This window comes from Protopterus annectens, chromosome 3.part0, assembly GCF_019279795.1.
Source record: "Protopterus annectens isolate FY-2018-M chromosome 3.part0, PAN1.0, whole genome shotgun sequence".
In the NCBI taxonomy this organism is placed as follows: Eukaryota; Metazoa; Chordata; order Ceratodontiformes; family Protopteridae; genus Protopterus; species Protopterus annectens.
In genome coordinates, this window is record NC_056731.1 from 882,301,131 (window position 1) to 882,322,010 (window position 20,880).

Sequence of the window (20,880 nt, forward strand, 5' to 3'; positions counted from 1 at the left end):
TCTTCGCAGGCATGCCTGGCTGAGGGATCAAAATTTATCTGACCATGTTAAAACAAGGATTTTGGATGCTCCTTTACAATCTGATGTCTTGTTTGGTTCTCCTGTTGAAGCAGTTTTAAAGAAAATGGAAGACAAGGCTAAGTCTATGCAGACTGTTAAAGATTTTTTGCAGGTTCAGCCTCCAAAGTTTAGTAGAAATTGGCCTACTAAGGGGTGGACGTATCCTTCTTATGATTCCCAGTCTAGGGGTAGATCTAGACGTGGCAGGGGCAGAGGTCAGGGCTCTTTCAGGCCTAGAACAGGGAGTTCTCCTGCACAGTCTTCAGGTGAGGGCAGGGGTCAGTCCTTTCGTAAACAGACCCAATGACCTACCTTTTCAGCTGCCAGAACCTTCTCGCCTGGCAGCACCTTTGGGAGGAAGGTTGGCACTTTTCAAAGAAAATTGGAGTATAATTACCCAAGACAGATGGGTATTGGATATCATACACCACGGTTACAGGTTTTATTTCCATACCTTGCCTCCTTTCAAAGGCATGCCAGACATTCCTCCTCAACAAAGAATAGAGGCTCACAAGCAAATTTCTCTGTTACTCCAAATAGGGGCCATACAGCCGGTTTCTATGCCAGAAAGGGGCCTAGGATTTTATTCTCGCCTGTTCCTAGTACCAAAAAAGGGGAACACGTGGAGACCAATTTTGGATTTATCTATCCTCAACACTTATCTGGACATTCCCAAGTTCAAAATGTTGACGTTACAACAGCTTTTACCTCTACTGGGCAAGGATCACTGGATGGTAACTTTGGATCTCAAGGAGGCTTACCTCCATGTTCCTATCAGACTAAGTTGCAGGAAGTATCTGCGTTTTCGGACTGGGACTTCTCACTATCAGTTCTCTGCATTGCCCTTTGGCTTATCTACTGCGCCCAGAGTATTCACGAAAGTTCTGGCTCCAGTGATAGCTTTCTTCAGGCTAAAAGGAATACAAATCTATCCTTATTTGGACGATTGCCTGATTCTGGCTCAAGGAAGGGACGAGCTTCTTCATCATTTAGATTATGTCATAGCAGTGCTAAGATGCCTGGGGTATTCTGTGAACGAAATAAAGTCCAGTCTAGTACCCTCTCAAGACATGTGCTTTCTGGGTGTAAGACTGAATACAGCATCCCAGATGGCCTTTTTAACCCCAGACAAACAAAAGAATCTTTCCCTTTACTTCCATCAACTATCTCTTCAGTCCGGGCTGACTGCAAGGACAGTCCTTCAAGCCTTAGGGTTCATGGCATCTTGTATTCTGGTGCTTCCCAATGCCAAACTGCATATGAGGAAGCTGCAATGGTATCTCAAAAATGTATGGACACAGCACTGCCAGGATCTGGACACTGTCATTCAACTAATACCTTGCATTCAAAAGGAATTTTTGTGGTGGGCTCAGGAATGTCACCTAAACAAGGGACTCTCTGTGACCCGGCCAGAGGCGAGTCAGGTTTTAACGACAGATGCCTCAGACAAAGCTTATGGAGCTCATCTAAATGGAAAGTGGATACAAGACAAGTGGCCTGTCAGACTACAGCATCTACATATCAATTTGAAGGAGATGTTAGCAGTCCAGTTTGCTTTAATAGCTTTCAAGGATTTACTTCTTCCAGGGCAGGTGTTGATTCTAACAGACAACACAACTGTCATGTGGTACATCAACAAGCAAGGGGGAACACATTCTTATCCTCTATGCAGGCAAGCAATGATTTTGTGGGAGACTGCTCTCAGTTTGCAACTAAATCTTCAGGCAAGGTTTCTGCCGGGAGCACAGAACTCCTTAGCAGATGTGTTAAGCAGACAAATCATGGATCCCCACGAGTGGAAACTGGATCTTCATGTATTTCAGAAATTGACAGTGTCTTGGGGAACTCCAGACATAGATCTGTTCGCTTCTCCACTAAACCACCAGCTGCCAAAGTTTTGCACGAAGAGGTTTCATCCCACACCTTGGAAAGTGGATGCTCTTTCCTTCAGTTGGAAAAATCTTCATGTGTATGCCTTTCCACCTCTGCCTCTCCTCCCAAAGGTACTTCTGAAGGTCAGACAGGACAAGCCAAGGATGATTTTGATAGCTCCAGATTGGCCTCGACAGCACTGGTACCCATTACTGAGAAGTCTAGTACGGAAGCCTCCATGGTCTTTGCCTTTGATTCCACACCTGTTGTCCCAGGAGGACAGTCATTTGCTCAATGTCAAACTTCACTCTCTTCACCTAACAGCCTGGCATATTCTGTTTTGAACCATAGAGGATCTCATCTTCCACAACAAGTTTTGAATGTGATTTTGGAAGCTAGAAGGCCTAGTACAAGGAAAGTGTATGCAGATAAATGGAAGAGATTTTTGTTTTGGAGTGCAGCAAAGGATTTGGATGTTTCTGAGCCTAATTTAAGTGTGGCTCTTCAATATCTTACTGAGTTATTGGACAAGGGTTTGTCCTTCTCTTCTATCAAGATTCATGCTGCAGCAATTTCAGCTCACTACGACTGTGACCCACCATTGTTTTCTCATCCTTTGTTCAAGCAATTTCTTAGAGGGGCAAAGAATATAAGACCCCCACGAAGAGCTCCTACTCCTGCTTGGGATCTCAATTTTGTGTTGGAGAAACTCACTCTACAACCTTTTGAGCCTGCAGCTACTGCTGAGTTGAAATATTTGTCATGGAAGACTGCTTTTTTGTTGGCCATTACCTCTGCAAGAAGGGTTTCTGAATTGCAGGCCCTTATGGCAGTTGAGCCTTTCTTAATTTTCCATAAGGATAGGGTATCTTTACGTACTAATCCTTCCTTTATGCCTAAAGTGGTTTCTAGTGTGGCTTTAAACCAAACTATTCATTTACCTACTTTTTATGCAAATCCCCAAAATAAAGGGGAACAGATTTTGCACACTTTAGATGTACACAGGCAGTTGCGATATTATTTGGACAGAACTAAAGGGTTCAGGCAATCTCAGCAGTTATTAGTTTCTTTTGCTTTGTGTTCTCAGGGCAAGCCCGTATCAAAACAAACTATTTCTAAGTGGATTGGGTTTTGCATTGCTTTTTGTTATTCCCATCATGGCAAAGAGATTCCAGTTGGGATTAGGCCTCATTCCACTAGGGCTACTGCCACTTCAACAGCTTTTTTGAGGGGGGTGGCAACTAAGGATATTTTGGAGGCAGCTACTTGGAGTTCAGTGCATACTTTCTCTAGGCATTACCACCTTCCACTGTACTCTAAATCCAGGGCTGGTTTTGCCACTGCTGTTTTGCAGGGCATTTTGGCAGCTCCTGCTTCATTATAGTTTAGCCATCCTCCCTTACCTCTGCTTTGGGATTCTACCCAAGTGTTAGGACTGCAGCAATGTGAGATGAAGAACATAGTACAGTTTTGTACCTACCATAAATGTAGATGTTCAAGATCCACATTGCTACAGTCCAATTTACCCTCACCCATTCCCCTCTGTAGTTTGAGGCGGTTGTGTGGGCTGGGTTATCAATCTGGGGTATATTGTATATGTTGTTTATATTGTACATAGTTTTAGTGTTAGGTTGGTTGATTGTTTGGTTGTTGTCTATGGGTTTTGACCTTTCTTTTTAGGGTCTTCTGACATCTGGGGCAAGAAAAGACTGAGGATATGACGTCGGTCATGCGCATTTGTACCCTGACGTTCTGATGTCAGTCAAATGCGCCTTGACCGACGTCAGCCTTATACTCTGATATTCGGGCCGACCGAGGGACAGCGGACTACCCAAGTGTTAGGACTGCAGCAATGTGGATCTTCGAACATCTACATTTATGGTAGGTACAAAACTGTACTTTATGCAGCAGTGATAGCAGGCAAAAAGGAGAGCAGCAACAAACTGTAAGTAAAAGTAGTTTTAAAAAGAAGACCAACTGAGAGAATAAGAACAAAAAATGATATTGTAATAGTCAGGTTATGTATGGGACAATTTGGTAACTGTTATGGATTTTAAAGCTCAATAAATTTGGTCATTTATACATATTGGGGCAGAGAGTTTTTGTGACTAAACATTTGAAACTGATGGACTGTTGTTGAAATCTGTGGAACTGTGTAACAAAAAGAAGACTAATCCGTGGGACAATTATTTGTTTTCTGGTTATAACTTAAATGTTAAAAAATTACTTTGCAGTTTAGAACTGATGAACAGGAAGAAGATATTAAAAAATGTGTGCAGGGTATGTGTGAAACTGTTAATGATATTGTGAAAGTTTAAGATGAGAAAAAATAATGCAATGGAGGATGGAAGTTTGAATCTGTTTTGAAATGTGAAAATAAAACATGGTGAAACACTTGCCAATTGTTGTTTTTGTTGCTGGTTATAGTGGGACATTAAGATATGCTGGCCAGCCTAAGTCATGTTTTTCATTTAATTAATAATTGTGACAAAGTACAATGTAACCAGTGAGGGGGAAAAGGACATACTGCAAGAAGCTGTATGCCTGAGTGCAGGTTGTGTAAAAAAAAAAAAAACTTCTGGATGGATTGTCAAGAGCAAACACTAAATAACGAAAAAGAAGGGGAAAGGGAAGAAAACATATATGAAGAAGGAAAAGAGGCTGGGGTAGAGGGTAAGTAGGTGAGGAAGAATCTGTAGAAGAAGAAAAATATGAATGGGGAAAATGAGCAGGAAAGAGTGTTCTGTAGTGGCTGTGCTTTGTAAAAAAGTGAAAGCACTAAATGCAGTAATGGTAAGGATGGGAGTGGGTAACTGATGTGAGCTGGTAAGCACATGTTCATAGAATTTATAGCATTATATGCAAACATAATCAGCAAGGAAAGGGAGAATCTGTTTAATCAATATTAGACTCTGTGGTGGTTAACATGAGAATTATAATTGCAGAGGACTTTAATTGTAATTTAAGGGCAAATTATAAAATGAAAGTGAAAGCTGTAAAAAAACAGGAAATGGTAAAATGTTGTAGATTAGCTATGTGGAACAAAAGTCAATGGACTTATAGAAAGGGTCACTTGGATCTGAAATTGATTATTTTGTATTATTGGAAAGTTTGGGAGGCAGCAGATGGTGATACAGTCATGACAGGTTTTTCAAACCATTTAGTAATATGGATGGAGGTGATGGAAGAAAGGTAGTATATTGAAATAGGAGAGGGAATAAAAAGAGTAGATGAGAGATCATGGGATGAAACTGAAGAGTAAGAAGTATTGCAGTAATGGAAGGACCATATAACATGAATGAGTTCTATAAAAACTGGTCTTAATGGTGGACTGAATTTAAAAAGAAGTATAAAATGTGATGTTAAGTTGTCAATCTCGCCTTCATTCTTGCTGGATGGGTTCGGAGCCGATCCTCGGCTCCGACTCGGCACTTGCTTAGCTTGAGAACTCCTTTTACCAGCTCGAGGCAACCCTATATCCCGTGATGCAAGGTGGGACTACCTCAGATCTCGTTTGCCGCTTTGCGAAGAGATCTCTTTTTTGCCAGCTCAGGTAAGTTTGAATTTTCAAACAGTTTAGTCAGGGTTTTGTCTCTCCCTTGTTCCATATTATAGTGTGTAGTGTTTCTACAGCCCACCCTATTTCCCCATATAGTTAAAAACTTTCTAGTTATTGTAAAGTTTAATTTTTCAGTTAGGCCTAGGCCTCTTTTCTTAATCCCTATCTGTGTGTGTGTGTTTGTTGGGATTAATTGTGTGACTGTTTCGGGTGTGTGAGTGTTATTTTTACTTGGACTATGTCTAAGGAAGGAAAGGTCTCAGGCTTCAAGAAGTGTGACTCGTGCTGTCAGAAAATGTCTCTGACAGACGGTCACACTTCTTGTGTTTACTGCCTGGGGCCTTTACACCTGCAGGACTCCTGTGCCATATGTCACTCTTTTAGCCAGACAGTCCTGCAGGAGAGGAGGAATAAGTTGATCCTCCGTGGCTTACTAAAGCCAGAAGGTTCACCCACTAAAACTGGGTCTAGTAAACCTTCCAAGCCACCTAAGGTTCAGGCAACAGTTTCTAAGCCTTCCCCGGTGGCTCCGACTCCTTCGGAGTCGAGATCGGCTCCGGAGCCGATCTTTCTTCTTCTGAGGTGGTAATGTCGGTTCCGATCGGTTCCGACACTCAATCTACTGTTGCCTTGTCGGCTCCGGCTGGAGCCGACATATTATCCAGTATCGGAGCCGAGAAGCCTTCGGCTCCATCTGGAACCCAGAGGACGTCTGCTCCGATGGCTTCGTCCAAGAAGAGATCTCGGTCCCCTTCTTTGGAGTCTATCCACTCGGCTCCGGGGTCTCCTCTTTTGTCGGAGCGGAGTCATCGGAGCCGATCTTCGAGATCTTCCAGGCTGTCTGACCACGATTTAGAGAGGGTGGTAAGCAGGCTGTTGAAGTCACAGGCACTAGCCCAAATGCTCCATAGCCCGTCTCAGCAGACTTCGCTATTGCTCTCCCCCTTGAACTTCCTCCTCCGACTCCCCTCCAGAGTTCGGAGCCGGAGCTTCTCGGGACAGCGACCGTGTCGGCGCCGGAAGCGATACATCCCCTTTCGGCTGCGTCGTCTTCGGCTCCGATCTCCTCCATGAGACCTTCCTTGGAGGGATCTGGTCGTCGAGTTTCCCTTGTCGGCTCCAAGGGGGCTAGTGGCATCGGACCCTTGTCCGACCCCGCTCTCCCTCTCGGGGCTTCGGCTTTGGTAAGCTCGGCACCAACATCGGCCTCGGAGCCTTCTCTCTCAGTGGAGCCGGGAATTCCTATTTCCTCGGAACGGGAATATTCCGACCTCCCGGGGAGAGGAGCCTTTGAGGTGATGAGGAGTGTCCTGGCACCTGAGCCAGGTCAACGGTCCATCCCTTTAGCTCCTCCCTCTTCGGTGCCTATGGATGCCTCTTGCCAGCCTCTTGCTCTCAGGCCCCAGGGATCCATCGCCCCAGGTTTCCCCATTGGTAATAACTTCCTCTTCCGAGGTTTCTCCTGATCCTGCAGGGGAACCCCCTCGGAAGAGGACGTGTAAGAGGAAACACACAGACTCCCCTGAGTCTACAACATCTGATACCGACTTAGATGAGTCGGAGGGTTCCCCACGGTCCCCCACTGAGGAGGTCTCCTTTTCAGACATCCTTGAGCTCCTCAAACAGAGGGGGAATTGGCCCTCCATTGACCCCTCCGAGGATGAGTCGGTATACCTCAGGCTTTTGGATCCCGACCCTCCACCTCCTGGGTGTCTCCGCCTTTCGACCCACTTATGCAGGTAGTGGCTCGGAAGGCGTGGGCAGCTCCAGATTCTGTGGAACCGGTCCCCAGGAGACCATCCAAATTTATTACGGCCCCTTCAGACAAGCAGTTTCTTTCTAAGGGCGTCTCTGTGGATGCTATGGTGGTGGCGGCCACCAAGAAGGAACTTGCGGATCCTTCAGTACCTGTTCATCCTCCTAACAAAGATTCTAGGACCATGGACAGGTATGGAAAGCGGATGTTTTCTTCAGGGACCTTTGCTATGCGTTCGCTGAACTACCTTTGTCACTTCACCAGGCTTCAAAGAGATATTCTCAAGGAACTAGGTGAAGTGGTTCAGGATCCTTCAGCTGCTGGGGCTCAAGAAAAGATTGCCTCACAGCTAGCAATCCTAAATTCTTTAACCAACTCCTCCATGCGGCTCATATCCTATGCAGCCGATGGAGCGAGCAGAGCCGCAGGCACAGGAGTGGCTCTTAGACGTCAAGCCTGGATGCGGCTTTGTAATTTTGCGGACCCCTTTAAGGCGTCCTTCACCAATACCCCCTTTGACGGTTCGGCTTTGTTCGGACCTCAGGTGAAGGAAACCTTGACCAGGTGTGAGCAGGACGGCAAAACTCTTTCTGCCGTTGGAGTCCATTTTTCCACCCCTTCTAGACCCTTTCCCAAGGGTCAGAAGGGAGGGAAGATGTGGTTCCGTAAAGCCCAAGGAGCAGCGCCGGACACACGTGGTCAGTTTACCCCCAGAGGCAGAGGGGGTAACAATAATAAACACCGCCCTAGAGGCAGAGGGGGTCCTCGGAACCAGGGCAACAGGGAGTCTCTTCCTGAGAAGCCCTTTCAGCATCCCTGAGGTGTTGCCCGACTGTCCACCCTAGTAGGCAGTCAGGGGAAGGATTTCGCTGTACCCAGTAGCCAGGCGTTCCCTTTCACAAGATATGTGGGTACAGTCGATCATATCCGAGGGTTACAAAATCCCCTCCGAAAGGTATCCCATACCTCACCAATCCCTTCCAAACATCTCACCCGGTCAAAGGGATTTGGCAGAACAGGAGGTTTCAAAGCTCCTAGAAAAAAGAGCCATCCAGACTGTTCCAGCAGACCAAGTAGGATCCGGCGTCTACTCGAGATTCTTTTTGGTACCCAAAAGGATGGAAGATTGGAGACCAATATTAGACCTGAGCAATCTAAACAGATTTGTCAAGAAGGCAAGATTCCGGATGGTCACGCTTCAGTCCATTCTGCCCTTTCTGGGCAAGGACAACTGGATGTGCTCGATAGACCTTCAGGACGCGTATTATCACATAAAGATACACAGGCGCTCCAGGAGGTTTCTCCGCTTTCGGCTAGGGACCAGTCATTATCAATTCAGAGCCCTGCCCTTTGGCCTCACTTCAGCCCCCAGAGTGTTTACCAAATGCATGGCAGTGGTCACAGCTCATCTGAGACGTCAAGGATTCCAGGTGTTTCCTTATTGGACGACTGGCTCCTCTCCGCCACCACCAAGCATCAGCTTCTTCAGAGCAGAGACTACACTCTGCAGCTTTGCAAAAGTTTGGGAATTTCAGTGAATTTCGAAAAATCTTCTCTGCTGCCTTGCCAATCTATCACCTTTATAGGCACAGAATTAAACACCGTCAGTTTGTTAGCCAGACTAACCGATCAGAGAATTCTGGACATCCAAAAATACATTTGGATTTTATTGCAGAGCAGCAAAGTCAAAGCCAGATTGATACTGAAAGTTCTAGGTCTTATGGCTGCGGCCATTGTTCTTCTACCACTGGCTCGCTTCCACATGCGTCTTCTGCAGTGGATGTTATTCGCTCAGTGGTCGTTCCACAGCCTTCCGATGAGACACGAAATCTTAGTTACACAATCGTGCAGGACTCATCTAAACTGGTGGATATCTTTCCCTCTTCTTCATCAGGGCCGACCATTTGTTCCCCCTCCTCCGGTTGCCACAGTCACTACGGATGCCTCTCTGATCGGGTGGGGGGGGCATTATCAGGGCAGGATGGTCCACGGGACGTGGCAACCCATAGAATACCATCTGCACATAAATGTCCTGGAGATGAGAGCGGTGCTTTTAACGTTGCAAGCCCTCAACGACTTTCTTCCCGCGGGGACTATTGCAGTGCAAACGGACAACATGTCTGTGGTCTGGTACATCAACAAGCAGGGCGGGACCAGGTCCTATCCGTTGTGTCGAGAAGCTCTCAGACTTTGGCAATGGGCAATCTCCTCTCATCGGTTTCTGATAGCAATGCACATCCCCGGCAGGTCCAACCTCTTGGCGGACAGGCTGAGCAGAGCCATTCTCATGCCTCACGAGTGGTCTCTCAATCAATCTATAGTGGACCAGATATTTCTGAAGTGGGGCACCCCTTGTTGCGATCTTTTTGCTACACCCCAAAACAACAAATGCCCCGACTTCTTCACCCTCTTTCCCCTACCAGGCCAACCCCTGAGAGACTCTCTAACCCAGGATTGGCCCCGGGGACTTCTGTACGCTTTTCCTCCCTTTCCCTTGATTCCACAAGTCATTCAGAAAGCTACCGTTTTGAGGGCCAAGTTGATTCTCATTGCCCCTTACTGGCCTCGACAAATTTGGTTTCCGACTCTGCATCGTCACCTCCTGGTGCAGCCTTGGCATCTGGACCCAGTTCCGGATCTTTTGATCCACCAGTTGGGTCAACAGCACCGGGCCATTCGTTCTCTCAACCTCACTGCTTGGTTGCTCCACTTCCTTCCCTAGCCAGGCTTCCTATGATCTCTGATCCTGTCAGAGATATCTTAGTAGCTTCTTTGAAGTCGTCCACCAGAACGGTTTATGCTAGCAAGTGGCGACGTTTTTCCCTTTGGGCAAACTCCAGGCACATTGATCCCTTTACTGCACCTGTGCATTCTGTTTTAGATTTTCTAGCTGAAGTTTTTCAGTCAGGATCTTCTTCATCAACAGTCAAAGTTCAACTGGCGGCTATTTCCAAATATCATGTTGGCTTGCAAGATCATAACATTATGTCACATAGACTATGCAAAGCTTTTCTGAGAGGAGTTTTTCTCCTGAAGCCGCCAATAAAACATCCTCCTCCACAATGGGATCTGAATTTAATGTTAGCATCCTTGATTTTACCACCCTTCGAACCGTCTGCTTCATGCTCCTTGAAGTTATTGACCTGGAAAACTATATTCTTACTGGCTGTCACTTCAGCAAGAAGGGTATCCGAGATTCAAGCTCTCTGCATCCGTTCCCCTTACTTGGTTTTTCACAAGGACAGGGGTATCCTTGAGAACAAATCCATCCTTTCTCCCCAAAGTTGTTTCTCAAACTAATATTAATCAATCCATCGATCTACCAGTTTTTTCCCCAAATTATTCTGACAGAGCTGAACAAAAGCTTCATTTTTTGGATGTCCATCGTCAGCTCAGGTATTATTTGTATAGAACTAAACAATTCAGGAAATCAGACCAATTATTTGTCTCCTATGCAGAAAACAGGAAAGGTCTCCCAGTATCAAAAGTGACCTTATCCAGATGGTTATCTTCCACCATTTCTTACGTGTATTCGCTCAGAGGCAAGCAACTACCCTCTAAACCGAAGGCACACTCAACCAGGAGTCTATCCACTTCTACAGCTTTTCAGGATAGGCTACCCATTGATACCATTTGTGCAGCAGCTACTTGGGCCACTCCTCATACCTTTGTCTCTCATTACAAATTAGATTTGGCCTCCAGGGACAGAGCCAGTTTTGGTTCCACAGTTCTCAAGAGTCTGTTCCATTGAGCCACCCGGGATACAGGTGCTAGGGACGCGGTCCCATCCAGCAAGAATTAAGGCGAGATTGACAACTTAACATTTAGAAGTTATGTACCTACCATAACGTTCCATGTTAGTTGTCTTCTCTCGCCTTCTTTCTTGCGTCCCTGCCTCCTTCCCCCTGGCCTGGACAGATCTTGAAGGGTTTCTCTTCTCAGGTTGTTCTCTCCTGAGTCTTCAATAGAAGAGTCTATTGTTAAGAACTTGTTTTTTTCGTAGTTCTACTAGGTTAGTCTTTTAGCAGGGTATTTTAGCTACCAAACGAGATCTGAGGTAGTCCCGCCTTGCATCATGGGATATAGGGTTGCCTTGAGCTGGTAAAAGGAGTTCTCAAGCTAAGCAAGTGCCGAGTCGGAGCCGAGGATCGGCTCCAAACCCATCCAGCAAGAAAGAAGGCGAGAGAAGACAACTAACATGGAACGTTATGGTAGGTACATAACTTCTAATTTTTTTCCAGTGGCTGGATGATGTAAGAAAGGAAGAGAAAGTGGTGTGGGAAAATGTATAGAAATAAATTAGAGAACTTAGAGAATAATGCAAGAGTGTTATGATATGGAAATGTAAATCAAGAAAAAAATAAGGTATTACTATTTAGGCAGAAATATTATGTCCAAGGGAAAAGGGAAGAGGTATCTACATATTTGGGTAAAATAGTAAACGAGGATGTTAGTATAATGAGGGAAATGAAAAATGTGAAAGGAGAGGTAAAAGGAACACAAGAGCAAAGTATGAATATTGTAGCATGTGGAAAATATGTATGAGTATAAGGAAAATAAGAGAAACAGAAAGTTAAAATAAAATCCAAAATGAGCTGAGCAAGAATTAGAAAAACAAATTACTATTAGTGAATTGGATTACGTACTTGGGAAAGTAAATGTTAATTCAGTTTTGGGCCCAGATGGTATAATATATGGAATGTACAAGAAATGAGTGGATTGGCAAAGAGAGCGTTTTGTAAATGCACTAAATGAATTGCTAAAAGAATGGTTTGTTTATGAAGAGTTATGTAGTGGGATGTTAAAATTTATATGAAAGAAAGATAAGAATTAAATTTAGATCCGTCACACTGAATAATGCAGATACATTTTTTATGAGAGTAATACAGAGGAGAATGGAAGGAAGGATAAGGGATATTATATACATGATATAAAAGGGAAGGAGTATCAAGAATTGTTACTGGTTGTCAGAGAAATTTTGGATGATAATGTAAGTAAAATGGAGGATGTGCTATGTGACATTAACAAGGTATTTGTTACAGTAGGATATGAGGCTTTGTGGGATGTTATGGAAAAGTATGTGATATGAAATAGAATTAGGAAAGTATGTTTGTCAGCCTATCAAGATAACAGAGTTAAAGTGTTAGTAAATGGGTGGGTGAGTAAAGAAATCTGTATGAAGTGTGGTATAAGACAAGGATGCCCCATGAGTGGAATATTGTTTGCAATGGTGATAAATACAATAGTGAGTGAAATAGATTATAAAATGAATGATGCCAGATATGTGATGCAAAAGGAAGTGGCAATTCCAGTAATTTTGACATACTCAGATGATATAGTTGTAGTTGCTAAGAAAAAATATAGATGAGGGAAGTAATGGTTTGTCTGAAAGGATGTTTAAAGGAAATGGGGATGACCTTGAATAAAGATAAAAAGTAAAGGTCTGGGTGATGTGATGAAAAATTGGGGAAGTTTAGTTTCCAGTGAATGAGAGATGTCATTGCTAGGGATAAAATTTGATAAAATGATGTAGTTATGATGCAATGGGAAGTTTTGATAAAAAAAATGGAAGAAATATGTTTTTTGAAGAGGACATATAGATTAGCATTCAGGAAGAAGGTTTATCTGGTCAACTCTGTATTAATGGGAAAAATAGTATATATGTCAAACATTTATATGATCCCACAAAAATATGAAAAAGACATTGTGAATTCGGTGGGGTTTTTTTTATATGGGGTTCAAGATTGAATCCAGTGAAAAGAGTGCGTCATATATGAGAGAAGATGAGGGATCAGGGTTACTAAAACCAGTTGTTTATTCTGATTATTTAAACTTGTATAGAGTATTAAAGTGGGTAAAGGAAGAGTATGAAAAATAAGTACAAACATTTTTGGGAGATGATGAGAATAAGAAAAAGAATGCGTAAATACAGAAATTAAAAATTGTCAAAAAAATACTAACATGGAAAATAATTGACACAGAGAAAGATGGAAGGATGTGGTATAATGTAATGAAACAATATTATTATGTAAATTCATGGGGAAATTTACTAGAAGAAGTGATTAAAGTCAGGGAAAAAGTGGTGTATCAAGATAGTAGACTGTCAGAGAGAATATGCATAAAAAGTTGAAAGTATGTGTTTATTTTGTTGGGAGGAAGAGACAACAGAGCATGGTTTTTTTTTTTAATTGAGTGGTGAAACTGTTAAAAGTTATATGAAGATTTTTTTTTTGAGAACTTTAAAGACATTACATAATCACACATATGTATTGTTATAGATGTTATAAAAACAAGAAAGTATGAGTGAAGGGTTGATAAGAATTTATTTTATGTAATAAGAGTTATTTGGAATGAAAGACTAAATGAAATTTTCTTTAATGTAAAATGGATTTTGGCAAATATATTGTGAAAAATTAGATTATGGTTGTGGAAGGAGGAGAGGGGGTTAATTACGGAAGAATAAAAATGAGGATAAGAGAAATGACAAATAGTAAAAAAATAGAAATGTATACATACACATACATTTTGTAAATATGTAAACATTTGTTTTTTACGTTGTATAAAATGTATGAAATAAAGAACATCTCTTTTTTCAGTAAGTACCACTGGATCTTTTACATCCACCTGAGGTGCCACCAACTTAAGCAGATGGGACCTCTATTTAACATCTTATTTCAGGGGTATACTCATGCTTTATAGATTTGGGCAAACCTTTACAAAGAAAAGAAACAGAGAATATGCCCAGTCGTCGTCTTCTGGTTCAGAAGATGATGAAAATCATGAATTAACTTGTTCAAATGATTTGATTTCCTGTGGGTATGATATGGATGAAGATGACAAGAGTAGTTCTTCAGTTGCCTGCCCAGAAGAAGTGTATCATTTGGAGACTTCACTGTTATCAAGAAAGGGCATTTTAAATTTTCTTCTGTCTAATAGGAGGTATGTCCCATTTCTAGAAGCTGAAAAGCCTAAGTAGGGATAGAATTTACATTGTTTGGTACTTACAGTATGGTACATGTATTGAGTAAGTCTATATGCACAACTTACGCAAGTATAGAAAAAATGTGGACTGACACATGCAGATATCACTTTTTTAGTTGTTCTTCCATTGTGCCAGTGTTATTATTGCTTTTTCATCCCTTTTCACAAACTTCAAGCTTTTTTTTTTGCTAACATATTTTTCTCCCAAGTTGTTTTGCTCTCTTCACTGCTGACCAACTTATAACTGTAGAATCATGTTGGAAAATGCAGATCTTGAGTTAATATTTATGCTGTTAAAGCTGACAAAGTTTCTGCTTCAAGGTTATATTTATTGCAGGACATTAAGGAAAAATCTCTGTCATACTCTGTAATAGATCAGAGAATTAGAAGAAATATTTAAATAAATGCAAGAATATATGTTAAATCATTTCATTCTTCGGAAATAATTCTGCTTCATACACCAGTAAAGTTTAAAGGTAGGTAGTAAACTGTATTTAATTTCCTCATATATTCCTTCAGTTCTATCCATCACAAGGCCACTGAAACAGAACTATGCTGTTTCTTCCAGTAAATTACTGTAGTAGGAAAGTACTGATCTTTGCCCCGCGGTGGTGGTGCTGCGATAGCGTTGCCGCCTCACAGTCAGACGCTGTCCGGTTTGATTCTCAGCTAGAGCATCTTCTGCGTGGAGACATGCATGAATGTGCGTACCTTCATTGAAGGTTGTGTGTCAGGGCTGGTAACTCGGCACGTAAAAATCGACTACCAATCATTAACGGACCGGAGTTCCGCTGTGGCGACCCCTAACTGGGAAAAGCCGAAAGACACAACAAGGAAAGTACTGATCTTTCTTCTGCTTCTCCAGGGTCTGTTAAGGAGTTAAGGTCTTTTTAATGGGAGCTTATTCCTTATTAACTGACTGGATAGGTTTACGATGAGGAAGAAGCATGGAGCATATCAGAGCACTTGTACAGATATGGATGATTGACTTTGAAACCATATCTGAAAGAGGTACCTGACTGGATGAGGTATTTAAAAGTAGATATATACCTGCATCATTGACTGCAGAAAAAGTAGCAATATCAGGTATTTTCCTGCAAAACTGCCTGCAGTATGCAAAGTTTAGTTTCTTGCCTGGCAGCATGATGTATTCTGACAAGGAGAGACAAGAAATGAGTGGCCTTGTCTCTTATCTGTGCAATCACACTGTCACAAGATTGATATATTGCTTCATTTATTTTAATAAAATGTTGCTTAAAAATTGTGATGTTTCTTTTTGAGTTCTGCTTTTTTAGTGCCATTATATTAAGTGAAATGAGTGGCAGTTGAGTTAGCAGAACTTTACCTAGGCTGCCCTAAGTTGTTTCACCATCAGTAACTGAAAAATCTTAGTGGGCTAGGTACTGCAGAAAAAAATATTAAAATATTATCATCACTTTGACCACACAGTATGTATTTTTGGTTGTGCTGCACTTATGTTATACACCATTCAGCAGTGTAGAATATAACATCAGTAGCACATAAGTGACAAATCCCTTATGGTTAGAGTGGACACAGTATAGTAATATGAAAGAAGAATGCCTAGTATCATGTTTACATGGAGGGAGGAAAGGCAGTACAGTCTTCAATTGACTAGACTTCATTGAAGTAGAAATCCAAGATTTTCCATTTCACTATTGCAGTATTCATTACAATAGGGATTCCCTGTCACGGGCGGCCCGACGTCCGGCCAGTATACCAAAGCATTTAGGTTGCTTAAAGGTACGCTTTACATCACATGTATGCTCCTCATGTAGTGTTGGGTAAAAAGGTGACCTCCGGATGTACCATTGACAGAACTTCTTTGCCGCCAGTCTGAACACCATTTTTTGATCGTCAGTCTGAATGCCTGTTCCTTTGCTGGTTCACCAAACGATTACAGATAAGTGCTCCAGTTGGGTTTTTGTTGTCTTATCTTTCTTTTGCTATATTGTTGCTTGTGGGGTTTTATGTCATCCAAGAAAGGTATATGCCAGTGTGGGAGACAGATTCCCCACAAAGACCATCATGATCAGTGTCTGTTTTACCTTGGCACTTCGCATGACCATAAATCCTGTTCTATCTGTCAGGCCTTTGTTCCAAAATCCCTTCATAGTAGGCTTTGTTCTTTGGTGCTTCATCTTGAAAATCAGTGTCTTAAGCTTCTTGCTAAAGACAGAATGGAGGGAACTTCCCACTCCAAGGGACAGCTGTCTGGTTAGAAGAAAGCCAAAAAACCTAGCCTGGAATCTTTTGCCATTCAGCCTCTGCCGGACATCCCTCCTGAGGCAAGTGATAGTTCAGAGGTTCACCCTACTTCATTGTTGGATTCTCCTGTGGTGACTGGGGTGGAGGGCCGCAGGGATCCAACCTTAGACATATCCAAAGAGTCATTGCAGACGCCCAATTTGGACATTCAGGGGGAACTGTGGCTGATTATTTCCAAGGGGGCTGGGGGTGTTCCCTAAATTGTAGTCGGAGAAGTTCCTACTACAATTATTGAATGCCATCTAGGGTTGGCGCATTCCATATTTTTTTAAGGCAGACATTCTCTAAGAGAAAAGCAGAAGACTAACCATATTTCCTGAGCTCCTAAGGATCTACAGAGTGAATGACAGCCCTTCACTTAGGGGTTGTTTAGTGATTTGATGGCTTTAAAACCTCCTCAAGGTGTTTCTGTTCCAGCCTCCCTGTGGACCTCATCCCCCCTTAAGAGAGCGAGAGAACAAGATTCCTCTGAGGAAGAGGCAGATTTAGATGAGGAATCCCTTGTTTACTCCTTCCAGATTCCCGGTCCTTTGGATCAGAAGAAGAGGAACCTTCCCGTCCTGATACTCCCTTTGAGAATATTTCTTTTGAGGACACTATCTTTAGGATAATGGAGTTCTTTAAATGGGATTGTGCTCAGGTTTATGAGATACAAAAAAGGTGTTATGATCTTCTGTAGATGGATTCTTCCAGACCTTCTGCTGTCCCTCCTGTTTTGGCTACTTTGTTGGATGCCTTTTCTAATGCCTCTAAGGTTGAAGATTCCTAGCCCCCTGTCCCCAAGAAACCCGATAGGTTCTATAGGGTACCTGAGGACTGTAAGTTCTTGTACAAGTGTCCTTTTGCTGACCCCTCGGTGGTGTCAGTAGCTTCTGTCAAACCTTCTCAATTACTACTTCTCCTAAGTTACTGCCTTCTGTCAAAGATAGCAGAGCTATGGAAAGACTAGGCCAGAAAGTCTATACCTGTGCTACCTTGGCTTTTAGGGCTGTTAATTATCAGACCTATATGTCCAGGTACTTGTTTGCTCTGCTTTCCCAGGGCTTTCAGGTGATTTCTGATCTTCCAGACTCTGAAGGTAAAACTTCTGCCTTTTCCATTTTAGAGACCTCCTCCCATTTGGCCCGTCATTCCATCAAGTATATTTATGATGCAGCAGATGCTTCTTCTAAGGCTGCTGCTTTTGGGTCGGTGATGAGGAGGTATTCCTGGCTTTGGCTTCAACCTTTGTCTGATGATATTAAGGCCAAGTTTATGGATGGCCCTCTAAATAATAAACACTTGTCTGGCAAAGCTACTGCTGATTTATTTAAGTTGCTTCAGGGTAATGGCAAGGCTTTACAGGAACTTAAACATGTTTGTTTCTCCTGTGCCTAAATTTCAGAGAAACTACCCCAATAAACCAGCCTTTACTCACAGGCAATCTTGCCCTCCTTCTAGGGACAAAAAGGGTGGCAAGTGGGCTCCTCCTGTGAAGGTTACTCTGACTTCTGTCCCTCAGAAGTCTCCTTTTCCTTATAAACCAGGTGGTATCTGATGATCCTATTCTTCCCAGCCCCTTTCCTCTTTCTCTTCACCTATTTCTATCTCTCTCTCTCTTCTGTGTGGCTAAAGATTACTTAGGATTCCTGGTTCTTTCCATTATCCACCAGGGGTATTTCATGGTCTGGAAATATCTTCCCGCCCCCCACCCTCTTATGGAGATTCCTCAGCTCCCTCAGGAACAGCTTTCCTTCTTTCCAGGGGTGCTTCGAGATCATTTGACTCAGAGTACTATCCAAGAGGTATCTGTTTCCCAAAGGGGAGGGGGATTTACTCCAGGATGTTTCTAGTGCCGAGGAAAGAGGGTACCTGAAAAGCAATTCTAGACCTCTCTCATCTAAACACTTTTCTGAATGTGCTTTTTTTTTCAAATGTTGGCCCTTCAGACTTTGTTCCCCCTTTTACTTCCTCAGGCTTATCTGTTGTCTCTGGATCTCAAGGATGCTTATCTCCATATCCTTTCATCCCCTTTCAGAAAGTTTTATGTTTCTCTGTTGCTTCTTGGTATTTTCAGTTCTCTGCTTTGCCCTTTGGCCTTTCTACTGCCCCAAGGGTATTCATCAAATGCCTCACTCCTGTGATTGCTTTTTCCAGGCTTCAGGGTATCCAAGTCTTTCCTTCCTTGGACAACCTCCTATTTCAGGCATCTGCTTCATACATCTTTTTGCAAAAATCTTCATTTTGCCATTTCTGTTCGCCAAAGCTTTTGGGGTTCACAATAAACTTCAAAAAGTGTTTTCTGACTCCTTCACAGGACCATGTATTTCTGGGGTGCAGGATCCAGACTGTGCCTATGCTGGCATCCCTGCCTCCTCCCAAGGCCTTAACACTCATTTCCTTTTTTCAAACTCTTCTTCCTCTGGCCTCTGTAACAGCCAGGGGAATTTCTGAGAGCTTTGGGGTTCATGGCCTCCACCGTTCCTATGCTCTCTCTTGCAAAATTCCACATGAGTTTCAATGGTTTCTGAATTCATCTTGGCTTGAGCATGCGCATCCCCTCAAATTATTTGTTCCTGTTCTGGGTTGTCTCAAGAAAGAACTTCATTGGTGGATTCAGCAGTTGTGTCTAAATCCAGGCCTTCCTTTTCACCCCTTCTTTCTCAGGAGCTGTTCACAGACACTTCAGGCATGGGATGGGGAGCAGAATTTGGTTCCCTAAATGTACAGGGTGTTTGGTCGCCTCTTCAACAGAAAGAGCACATCAGGGTCAAAGAGATGAGAGCTCTTCTGCTGGCTCTTCAGGCTTTTCATCCTCCTTTCTTCCCGTGACCTCTAAAGGTGTTTACAGACAATGCAACAGTTCTGTGGTATGTAAAAAAACTGAGGGACAAGGTCTTATCTTCTTTGCCAGGTGGCACTCCTGGTCATACCTCTCAACCTGGAAATATAAAAAGTCTGGACAAAGGCCCATGAAAAAATAGGTATAAATCTGTATCCTGATTAACATAAAATTTGCATACATAATTATGTAACCCCGCCCACTCCAATGGAATTGTGGGATATCAACTTTCACACACAAACTGAAGAGCAGATAACCAAAATTTGGCCCTAGAGACCCAGACCTTGTAGTAAATAGTAACCATTTTCTTTTATGTGTAGCAATGATGATCACTGGGAAGGGAGGAGTCTCCCTTCCCCTGCACATAATTATCTGTGGCTTCCTAAATAATTTAAATGTTGAGAGTCATTATGTAATGGTGAGTCATGTCTCTACAACTGGAATATCTGATGTGCTTCTTAGTTTTTGGAGGTCAACTATAATCAACAAAAACAGTGACCATTTCTTTCTCACACTAAGCAGCTATTAGACTTTTGGTGTTGAGAAAAAAAAATTCAGTACAAGATAACTGCATGTTCTTTAGCTATAATCCAAGAGCTGGCCTGGCATGCTCTATAAAGTCATGTAAATTGTAGATGTTCTTCATCTCACATTGCTGCAGTCCTTACACTTGGGTAGTCCGCTGTCCTCGGTCGGCCCGAATATCAAAGTATTAGGCTGACGTCAGTCAAGGCGCTTAAGACTGACATCAGGACGTCAGGGTACAAATGCGCATGACCGACGTCATATCCTCAGTCTTTTTTGCCGCATGGTCCGATGCAGAAGCAGCGTTGCAAGTGCCGTTCGGCGTTCTGAAATTTTTCGAATTCGGAGTTTCAGACCGTGTCAAAGTTGGCTAAGTACCCGCTAGAATATTTTAGTTTTTCTTGCCTCAGTGGTTTACCGGATGTCAGAAAAAGTGAATAACTGTATTTCTTGTGGGAAACAGATACCGCATAGGGATTATCATACTTTGTGTATTCCTTGTTTGGGGCCTGAGCACGACGTTGTTGAGTGTCGCTTTTGTGCTAGGTTCAATAAGCGCACTATTGCGAAGGTTAGATTGTGCCAGGTTGGTCTTGGAAGCGGTGCAATTATAATATGCCGCCGGATGCTCCGGCCCGCTTCTTCAAGAAGCGCAAAGACAAAGCAGCTAAACCCAGGCAAGAAGAGTCGTCCGCATCGGACGCCGGTTCTTTAGAGGCGTCCGTGGAACCGTGGTTCCGGAGGCTAATCTGGAGTCCCAGGGGGAGACTTTGATATTGCAGGATGTGGCCTCTCAGGAGGCAGGTCAGGCTGAAGGGGCTTCTCAGGTTACTATACTCCCCTCCCTTCCTAGGGTGGTTAGGCCCTCTCCTTCTGTTTCCAAGGCTTCTCCCAGAGGCAGGCCAGGTTTAGCTTCTGTTGGTGTCACTCCTAGTTCAACAGGATCGGTGCCCAAGAAGCACATGCTTAAAATGGCAGAAGATTTAATTACTTTGATTAGAGGTTCTTTGCCCCTCCTGA

At 43.1% G+C, this 20,880-nt stretch overlaps 1 protein-coding gene across 6 annotated transcripts in view; it reads left to right on the forward strand.

The window, feature by feature from the left end:
• LOC122796606 (ubiquitin thioesterase otulin-like) overlaps positions 1-20,880 on the forward strand; it is a 1,420,501-nt gene that overhangs the window by 1,248,513 nt on the left and 151,108 nt on the right. The gene's annotated exons all lie outside the window — the stretch shown is intronic.